Here is a 9,460-nt window from a genome sequence, read left to right as displayed (position 1 = left end):
AATGGCGTCCAGAAAACCTCTGTTAGCTGGGAAGGCACGTGGCTGGCATCTGCTCCAAAGTTCTGATTTCAAAATGGCTTTCTCCCAGGATGCTCCTCTCTAGCAAGCTTGCTCCTCTTCAAAATGTCACTCATAGCTGCACTGAGTTCCTTCTGTTACGTCAGCTCATTTATATGGCTCCACTGATCAACTTAAACCCACCCTGGGTGGGTGGAGCAACACCTCCATGGAAATTATCCAATCAGAGTCATCACCCACAGCTGGGTGGGGCAATTCCAAAGAAATACTCAAAGAATTACAATCTGATCAACACTGATAACGTCTGTCCATACAAGATTACATCAAAGATAATGGCGTTTGGGGGACATAATACATTCAAACTGGCACAATATCATTTCATACCACAAATCTTATATTCAAAATACTGTATATCTAGAATCTGATCTCTTTTCACCCCTCCATCACTCTCTTCCAAATCTGGAAATCCCTCACCTATAATTCCCTCCTAACTGTTCTCCCTATTTCTGTACTTGCCCCTACTTGTTCTCCACATAGCAGCCAGAATGATTTTTTTTTATAGCATGTCAGATTATTTCACTCTTATGCTCAAAATTTTACAAAGACTTCCCATTCTATTCAGAGTAAAAGCCAATATCTTTATAACAATGGTCTATAAGGTCCTACATGGACTGCTTGTCTCCTACTGACCTTCCAGATTCTTAATGCTTTATATACATACAGACATAAATGTGCATATGTTTGTGTTTCCTTCTTAAAAACTCATGGGGCTTGAAGGGCGTGGTGGCTAAGTCACAGGCTGTTGGGACTGCTTGGAGGCAGGTGACTATGAAAGGTTTATATTTTCACCAAATTCCACAAATGAAGAAGTAACATTTATTTCAAGAAAAGGAAATCTTCCTGTTACAAAGAACAACTTAGTCAAACTTGAAGTTAAAGCTTGTGCTTTGAGCTAGATGAATATAAGGCTTCTGAAAGCTAGAAGTAAATACCTGAATCTATCAAACTGCAACCCAGTAGCCTTGACTCTTGAAGATGATTGTGTACCAATGTAGCATACAAGGGGTGACAGTGTGATTATGAAAACCTTGTGGATCACACTCCCTTTGTCCAGTGTATGGGTGGATGAGTAGGAAAATGGGGACAAAAACTAAATGAAAAATAGGGTGGGATGGGGGGGATGATTTGGGTGTTCTTTTCTACTTTTATTTTTTATTCTCATTCTTTCTGATGTAAGGAAAATGTTCAAAAATAGATTGGAGTAATGAATGCATAACTATATGATGGTACTATGAACAGTTGATTGTACACCATGGATGATTGTATGGTATGTGAATATATCTCAATAAAACTGAATTTAATTAAAAAAACACAAGCAAACAAAAAATATATAAAACTTCTGGAAGAAATGAAAATGGGAAAGGATCTCTTTCTTATTGGGAGAGGACTTACTGGAAATGTGTTAGATGTTAGAGGCAAAGTTTCATTCTTTCAACCATATTCTAGTTTGTAAATGCTGCTGGAATGCAAAATACCAGAGATGGATTGGCTTTTATAAAAGGGAGTTTATTTGGTTACACAGTTACAGTCTTAAGGCCATAAAGTGTCCAAGGTAACACATCAGCAATTGGGTACCTTCACTGGAGGATGGTCAGTGGTGTCCAGGAAACCTCTGTTAGCTAGGAAGGCACGTGGCTGGTGTCTGCTCCAAAGTTCTGGTTTCAAAATGGCTTTCTCCCAGGATGTTCCTCTCTAGGCTGCAGTTCCTCAAAATGTCACTCTTAGCTGCTCTTTGGGTGTTTTTCCTCTCTTAGCTTCTCCAGGGCAAAAGTCTGTGTTCAACGGCCATCTTCAAACTGTTTCTCATCTGCAGCTCTTCTTCTCAGCTCCTGAGCATTCTTCAAAGTGTCCCTCTTGGTTGTAGCTCCTCTTCAAAATGTCACTCACAGAGAACTAAGATGGCGGCTAGCTGAGACAGGGCGAAAAAAACACCTCCATGAAAAACACTAGCTAAAAACCAGAAAGTGACCTCAAATACTGGTTACAGCAGTGCACCAACTGGATGAGGGCTCTTAGCTCCAGAGGGGCCGTATACTTGATGAAACTGGGAGTCGGCATTCTGAAATGAGTGAGTAAGCTGGCTGGAACACCCGCAGCCGCGCGGCGGGCTGGGGAAGCCAGGGTTCAGTGTATGACCAGCTGGCTGTTTAAAAAAAAAAAAAAAAAAAGGAGTGGCTCCAATAGCAATTGTGGGAACCACACAGAAAAACACAGCAAGAGGGGGCTGGGCTGGCCTCTTGCTTTCTGGCCAGGAAGATAGCCCACAGCAGATACCCTTGGGTTCGGGGGAATGGAGGGGAGAGCCAGAAGGAGAAAGAAACCCCGCGGCTAGCAGCTAGCCCCCAGAGGGCTAGATAAACTCCTGCCCGGGGCCTTGCCCACAGCCCAAAGCCTTGCCAGTTGTCCCGGAGCTGGGAAGGAGGAACAGTGCGAGGAGGAGGGGGCTGAGACGCCCTGCTCGGCCATTTTTGCTTCGGGCTGGGAGTGCACCGCTGCACGGCCCAGTAGCCTGGGGCTTCCCTTGTGGGATGGTGTGCTCTGATGACGTAGCACAGCCTTCCCTTGTCTGATTACTGGAGGAGCGCGGCTGGGAGGCGGGATCCACTCGGAGAACCCAGGGACGCTATGCCAAGTCTGGTGGTTTATAGATCAGTGAGAGTGAGAGGCTGGGGCTGAACTGAAATGAAGGCTTAGACTTGTACGGCGGCCTTGAATCTCCAGGATCCTGGGGGATTTGAACATTAGAACTGCCCTTCCTCCCTGGCTATCCGTACACACGCCCCACTTTCAGGGCGGACAGCTCCAGCAACACACCCAAACTGAGTTCTCCAACTGAACCCACAAGAATCATTTCCCCACACAAAATGGAAAAAAAGGTTGAGAACTGACTCGAGGGATATAGGTGACTCACAGACGCCATCTGCTGGTTAGTTAGAGAAAGTGTACATCACCAAACTGTGCTCCTGAAAAATTAGATCGATACCCCTTTTCCTTTACAACTTGAAAGAGCCCTGTCAAGCAAAACAAATGCCAAGAGGCCAAAAACAGCAGAAAATCTTAATGCATATGGTAAAACCAGAAGATATGGAGAATCCAGCTCCAAACACACGAACCAAAATATCGGAAGATACAATATACCTTGCAAAGTTAATCAAAGATCTAGAATCAAGGAACGAAAACATGGCAAAGGATTTAAAGGACATCAAGAAGACCATGGCCCAGGATATAAGCTACATAAAGAAGACCCTAGAAGAGCATAAAGAAGACATAGCAAGAGTAAATAAAAAAATAGAAGATCTTATGGAAATAAAAGAAACTGTTGGCCAAATTAAAAAGACTCTGGATATTCACAATACAAGACTAGAGGAAGCCGAACAACATCTCAGTGTCCTAGAAGCCCACAGAACAGAAAATGAAAGAACAAAAGAAAGAATGGAGAAAAAAATAAAAAAAAATTGAAATGGATCTCAGGGATATGATAGATAAAATAAAACATCCAAACTTAAGACTCATTGGTGTCCCAGAAGGGGAAGAGAAGGGTCTAGAAAGAGTATTCAAAGAAATTGTTGGGGAAAACTTCCCAAATCTTCTACACAATATAAATACACAAAGCATAAATGCCCAGTGAACTCCAAATAGAATAAATCCAAATAAACCCACTCCAAGGCATATTCTGATTGGACTGTCAAATACTGAAGAGAAGGAGCAAATTCTGAAAGCAGCAAGAGAAAAGCAATTCACCACATACAAAGGAAACAACATAAGATTAAGTAGTGACTACTCAGCAGCAACCATGGAGGCGAGAAGGCAGTGGCATGACATATTTAAAACTCTGAGAGAGAAAAATTTCCAACCAAGAATACTTTATCCAGCAAAACTCTCCTTCAAATTGGAGGGAGAGCTTAAATTTTTCACAGACAAACAAATGCTGAGAGACTTTGCTGATGAAAGACCTGCCCTACTTCAGATTCTGAGGGGAGCCTGCTAGAGGAGAGACAGGGAAAGGAGAAAGAGATACAGAGAATTTTAACAGACATATATAGTACCTTACATCCCAAATCACCAGGACACTCACTTTTCTCTAGTGATCACAGATCTTTCTCGAGAAGGGACCATAAGCTGAGTCATAAAACAAGCCTCAAGAAATTAAAAAAAAAACAAACATTGAATATACTCAAAGCACATTCTCCAGCCACAATGGAATACAAATAGAAGTCAATAATTTTTGAACTGTAATTCCACTAGTTACTTCCTACATGATATAAAATACACAAACTCTAATGACAAATCAGTGGTTTTGAACTCAATGTAAAATATATAATTTTAGACAACTATATAAAGGTGGGGGAATGAAGGAGTATAGGAACATAGTTTATGTGTCCTATTGAAGTGAAGGTGGTATCAAAGAAAAACAAGATTGATATGGATTTAAGAGGTTAATTTTAAGCCCCACAGTAAACACAAAGAAATTATCAGAGAATATAACCATAGAGATGAAAAGTAGAGTTTGGGTTAAGAGAAATGAGGGAAGGGGCAATGGGGAGTTAAGAAATGAGTGTAGGGTTGCTGTTTGAGTTGAAGGGAAATTTCTAGTAATGGATGGTGGGAAAGAGCATTACAACATTCTAAACGTGATTAATCCCACCAATGGAAGGCTAGGGAGGGGGTGGAATGGGAAGATTTAGGCTGTATATATGTTTCCACAACTGAAAAAAAAAAAAAAAAAGACAGTCTAAATAGATGACAATTGAATGCCAAGGATGAACTTGGATGGGATTGGAGGATGGAGGACAGGTGGCTCAAAGGGACACAGCTGAGACATAAGGAAAAGGAAATACAGAATGTAAGCTTTTTATAATTGTTGAATCTATTGTACTTCTTAGCTGCGCTTAATGGGATTGCATGAAAGAATGTTCTTGTTCATGGGAAGTGTATTTGTGAATTATAGTGAATGCTCAAGGATGTGTGCAGCTAATTCTCATATGTTCAGACGACAGAGCAATAGATGATGGATGATAGGGAGGGAGGGAAAGAAATAGCAATGTGACAGCAAGTTGAAGTTGGTGGATTGAGCTACCGGGGGAGGGGGGGTCAGGGTATGATGGAATTCTGTGTATGGGGCTGGTATTGTTTTTGCAACTGTTCATATAACTTTGAATTTATTTGAAAATAAAACAAACAAACAAACAAACAATGACTTCTAGGAAATTAAAAAAAAAAAAATGTCACTCACAGCTGCACTGAGTTCCCTCTGCCCGTCAGCTCATTTATATGGCTCTCCTGATCAACTAAGACCCACCCCGAATGGCCGGAGCAACACCTCCATGGAAATTATCCAATCAGACTCATCACCGACAGCTGGGTGGGGTGCATTCCAAAGAAACACTCAAAGAATTACAATCTAATCAACACCGATAATGTGTGCCCACACAAGATGAAGTCAAAGATAATGGCATTTGGGGCAACATAATAGATTCAAACTGGCACAAACCAGATTATGTTGCAGTCAGATTTTTACCCCTGAATTCTAAAAATCATGGACTTCGTGAAGTTGTTAGAGCACTTGAGCATTATTTGATTCATAAACCAGAAAAGGTAAGATGAACAGAAGCAGCTAGAACAATTTAGGATGGAAACAGGCCTATATAGTTCTGCATTGTCTTTCTTATCTCTCTTCTGGAAAATCAGTGCTGATAATGGATTGAACAAGTGCATTTGGTACAATAGACATTTCAGTTAGCACACCATAAAGGAGGAAATGGGATTTCAACAGCATGAAATTTGAGACAAGCAGTACCTCAAAAGAGTTAGACCTATTATAGCCCAAGTGATCAATGTATCTAATGGAAAAGTTGATGTTGCCAGAAGCTGTTTGGAAGAAACAGATGGCCTGGAAGTAAATATTTTCCTAGATGCTGGAGTGGGATTATATAGTAAGGATGATGAACCAGCTGTAAAATTACACATAAGCATGCCACATAAGCACGATATCATCACACTTCTTGGTGTGGGAGTTCATTGGGTAACAACAGAAGAAAACCTTCCATTGGATCCCCCATTGCCTTTTCCTCGAGGGAGTAATAGAATCTTTCCTTAATGATGAAGTTTGGAATATGTCAAATATACAACAGGGGAAATATCTTTGTATCTTAAAGGATGTGACGGAGAAGTTATCAACTGGTGTTTTTAGACTTCAGTTGGATGAACGTATGCCACTATATGAGGCCAAAGTTTCCATGGAAGTTGTTCAGGAAAATCAAGGAAGAATAAAGCAAATTGTTCAATTTTAATTTTATTCTTCCTCAGACCTCTGTTGGACGACTGCATTCCAGTATTTGAAGCCAGAATTTCCTTGGAAATTGTTTAGCAAAATTAAGGAAGAGAAAAGCATGTTGTTCCATTTTTAAGCATGTTTTCCTGCTAAGACAAGATGCTCAGAGTTATATGAAATACTTGAAAAGTAAATTCTTAATGCAGAATGTCAAGATAGTTCTATAATCAACATCTGAAGGGGATATTCTAGAAGCCTTTTTAGTTATTTTTTCTCTATACATTTTGTCTCTGCTATAAAATACTTTCCATGAAGGAAACTGATTTCAGCAAAAGTCACATTGTTCTATTGATAAAAATGTCCAAATAACGTTATTGCTTTTGTATCAATTCCATTCCCAGCATCTTCCTTAAAAACAACACCAAGAAAACTCAAGGGAGCATACTATATATATTATCATAATCCTTGCTTTTGTCTCATTTAATCAAATATTCTTTTGAATAGATGATGTGCCATAATTAATTTACCCAGTCCTTAATTACCATTTAGTTTGTTTTGAGATTATTGACTATTACAATGTGGCAGTGAACCTTCTTTGTCCACTTATGTGGAAATGTAGCTGTGTGATAAATTTCTTGCACTGGGAAGTACATTTAAAATATTGGTACTCATTTCCAAATTGCTCTCCTAAAATATTGCACATATTATATCCCTTCTAATAGAATATGAAAGTGCCCATTTCCTCAAATTTTTGCCAAAATATTGCTTTTAATTTTTCATAGATACCAATCTTATAAGGAAAAATTATATCTCCTAGTTCTGGTTTGCATTTATCTCACTGTAAATGAGAGTCATCATCTTTTCATATATTTATTAGCCATTTGTATTTGATCAACCAGTTCATATCCTCAGCCCATTTGGATTCTGATTTACTATTTAGGCTCTATTTTGCCTGTATATTATTACTTGCAGATTGCATTCTTTTCATTACTAGCAGTTAATTACTAAATTACTGAAATGTAAATTGTTTCTATGATTATTTGCAAAGATGTCAAGGAAAACTTGCTTTCAAGGCCAGCATCTTACTTTAAAGTAAGTTTTAGAGGCAGTGTGTGGGGAGCTAGGGAAGTTTTGGTAGCAGCTACTGTAAAGATTTTTTGTTTTTAGGGCAAGGTGAATCCTTAAAGCTCCTGAGGAAATTGTTCTTTAAGAAACTCCACATCCTCTGCCATAGATGCTATGAGAAGTGGGACAGAAATTTACCTAAAGGTGAATAAAATAATTTAAAACAACTTTGAGAGCAATATTTTCTTTTCAAAATCCTGGGCTCTGACATATGGCTGACTGGTCCCAATCATTATGGTGGAATGAGAAGCTTCAGGGCTCCATCCCCCAACAGAAGCTTTGAGCAATCAGCAAGAACAAGGAGAAACATCCTTCTCAAAGCTCAAAAACAAACAAACAAACAAACAAACAACAAAAACAAAAAAAAGTGAAAGGATTGCAGTAACAGGATGAGCACCAAATCAAGAAAAAGATCACTTAAAAGTGGTAGGGTCTCCTGGTGCCCTGGCTGGCCCCTCCCCTAACACCTCACCAGCTTGCGGTGGAGCCTGCTATGCTCCCCACATGGATGTGTAGTCTCAGTTCCAGAGGGAGCAGAGTAACCCTTGTGCACATACTGGGAGCAGGCATATCTGGCAGAATCTCAGTGATGGTGGCCTGAGGGACTCATTGTATCAGAACTTGTGTGTGGAAGGCAGCTCACAGAACTCTTTTATGGAAAGCTGTGGGAGAGCTGTCAAATGGCTGCCTGGGGCAAGGCATTGCTGACTGTGGGACATACAGTGCAATGCCAGGGACTGTGGGGAAACAGTTTGCTAGGGAAGAGGGAACATTTGTATCTGTTTTAACAGGGGAGTTCCTAATATCAAACACACATGCCCAAGACAAGACACATGTACAGAAAGGACCAGGGAGACTCCTATGCTTTGGCCTCAAGCTATTCTCTAAACTCATTGTATGGATAAGTTCTGATGGACAGCACTCACACAAGTCAATCTGCAAAGTCCGGGAAAGGTATTTTCCCCTTCCTGTCTTTTTCATTTTTTTAGCTCCTAGCATTCAAGGAAAGCTCTGTCATAACACTAGCTGGATACAAGAATAAGGAATAGATTTCTCAGAGTCTGTGTTCTAGGGATAACATTAAAATATCAAAATATCTAGGTTTGAACACAAAATTACAAAACATACAAAGAAAGAGGAAGCAATGACTCAGGCAAAGGAGATGATTAAAGCAATAGAAACCATCACTGAGGGGGATCAGAACTGGGACATTTCAGACAAATACTTTAAAAACTGATCCTAACAAGTTCACAGAAATGTTGCTATATTAGGTTATTTTCTTGGGGTAGAGTAGGAACATGTTGGAAGTAAAGTAGTTATCTTAGGTTAGTTGTCTTTTTCTTACTCCCTTGTTATGGTTTGTTTGAAATGTTTTTTTTTATTGTATTTTTTTTTTATTTTTGATATAGTTGATTTAAGAAAAAAAGAGTTAATTAAAAAAATGAAAAATTATGTAGAGCCTCATTGAGTTGCTGGTGGAAAATGCAGGGTTGTTGGGCTTCTCCACCTCGTTGGTTGCTGATCTGCTCACAGACATAGGGGATTCGTGGTTTAATGGGCTGAGCCCTCTACCACAGGACTTGCCCTTGGGAAGACTGTTGCTGCAAAGGAGAGGCTAGGCCTCCCTATAAGTGTGCCTAAGAGTCTCCTCCTGAATGCCTCTTTGTTGCCCAGATGTGGCCCTCTCTCTCTAGCTAAGCCAACTTGGCAGGTGAAATCACTGCCCTACCCCCTACGAGGGATCTGACACCCAGGGGAGTGAATCTCCCTGGCAACGTGGAATATGACTCCCGGGGAGGAATCTAGACCTGGCATTATGGGATAGAGAACATCTTCTTGACCAAAAGGGGGATGTGAAAGGAAATGAAATAAGTTTCAGTGGCTGAGAGATTCCAAAAGAAGCCGAGAGGTCACTCTGGTGGGCAGTCTTATGCACAATATAGACAACCCTTTTTAGGTTCTAATGAATTGGAATAGGTAGCAATA

The 9,460-nt window shown here is 40.2% G+C and overlaps 1 pseudogene; it reads left to right on the top strand.

Annotated features, from left to right (window-relative positions):
* Nucleotides 1-846: 846 nt before the first annotated feature.
* LOC119535083 lies at nt 847-6,368 on the top strand (annotated as a pseudogene).
* Nucleotides 6,369-9,460: the final 3,092 nt, after the last annotated feature.

The sequence above is a fragment of the Choloepus didactylus genome, chromosome 5, assembly GCF_015220235.1.
Source record: "Choloepus didactylus isolate mChoDid1 chromosome 5, mChoDid1.pri, whole genome shotgun sequence".
Classification (NCBI taxonomy): domain Eukaryota; kingdom Metazoa; phylum Chordata; class Mammalia; order Pilosa; family Megalonychidae; genus Choloepus; species Choloepus didactylus.
Note: the sequence above shows the minus strand (reverse complement) of the source record. Positions and strands in the feature narration are given on the sequence as shown.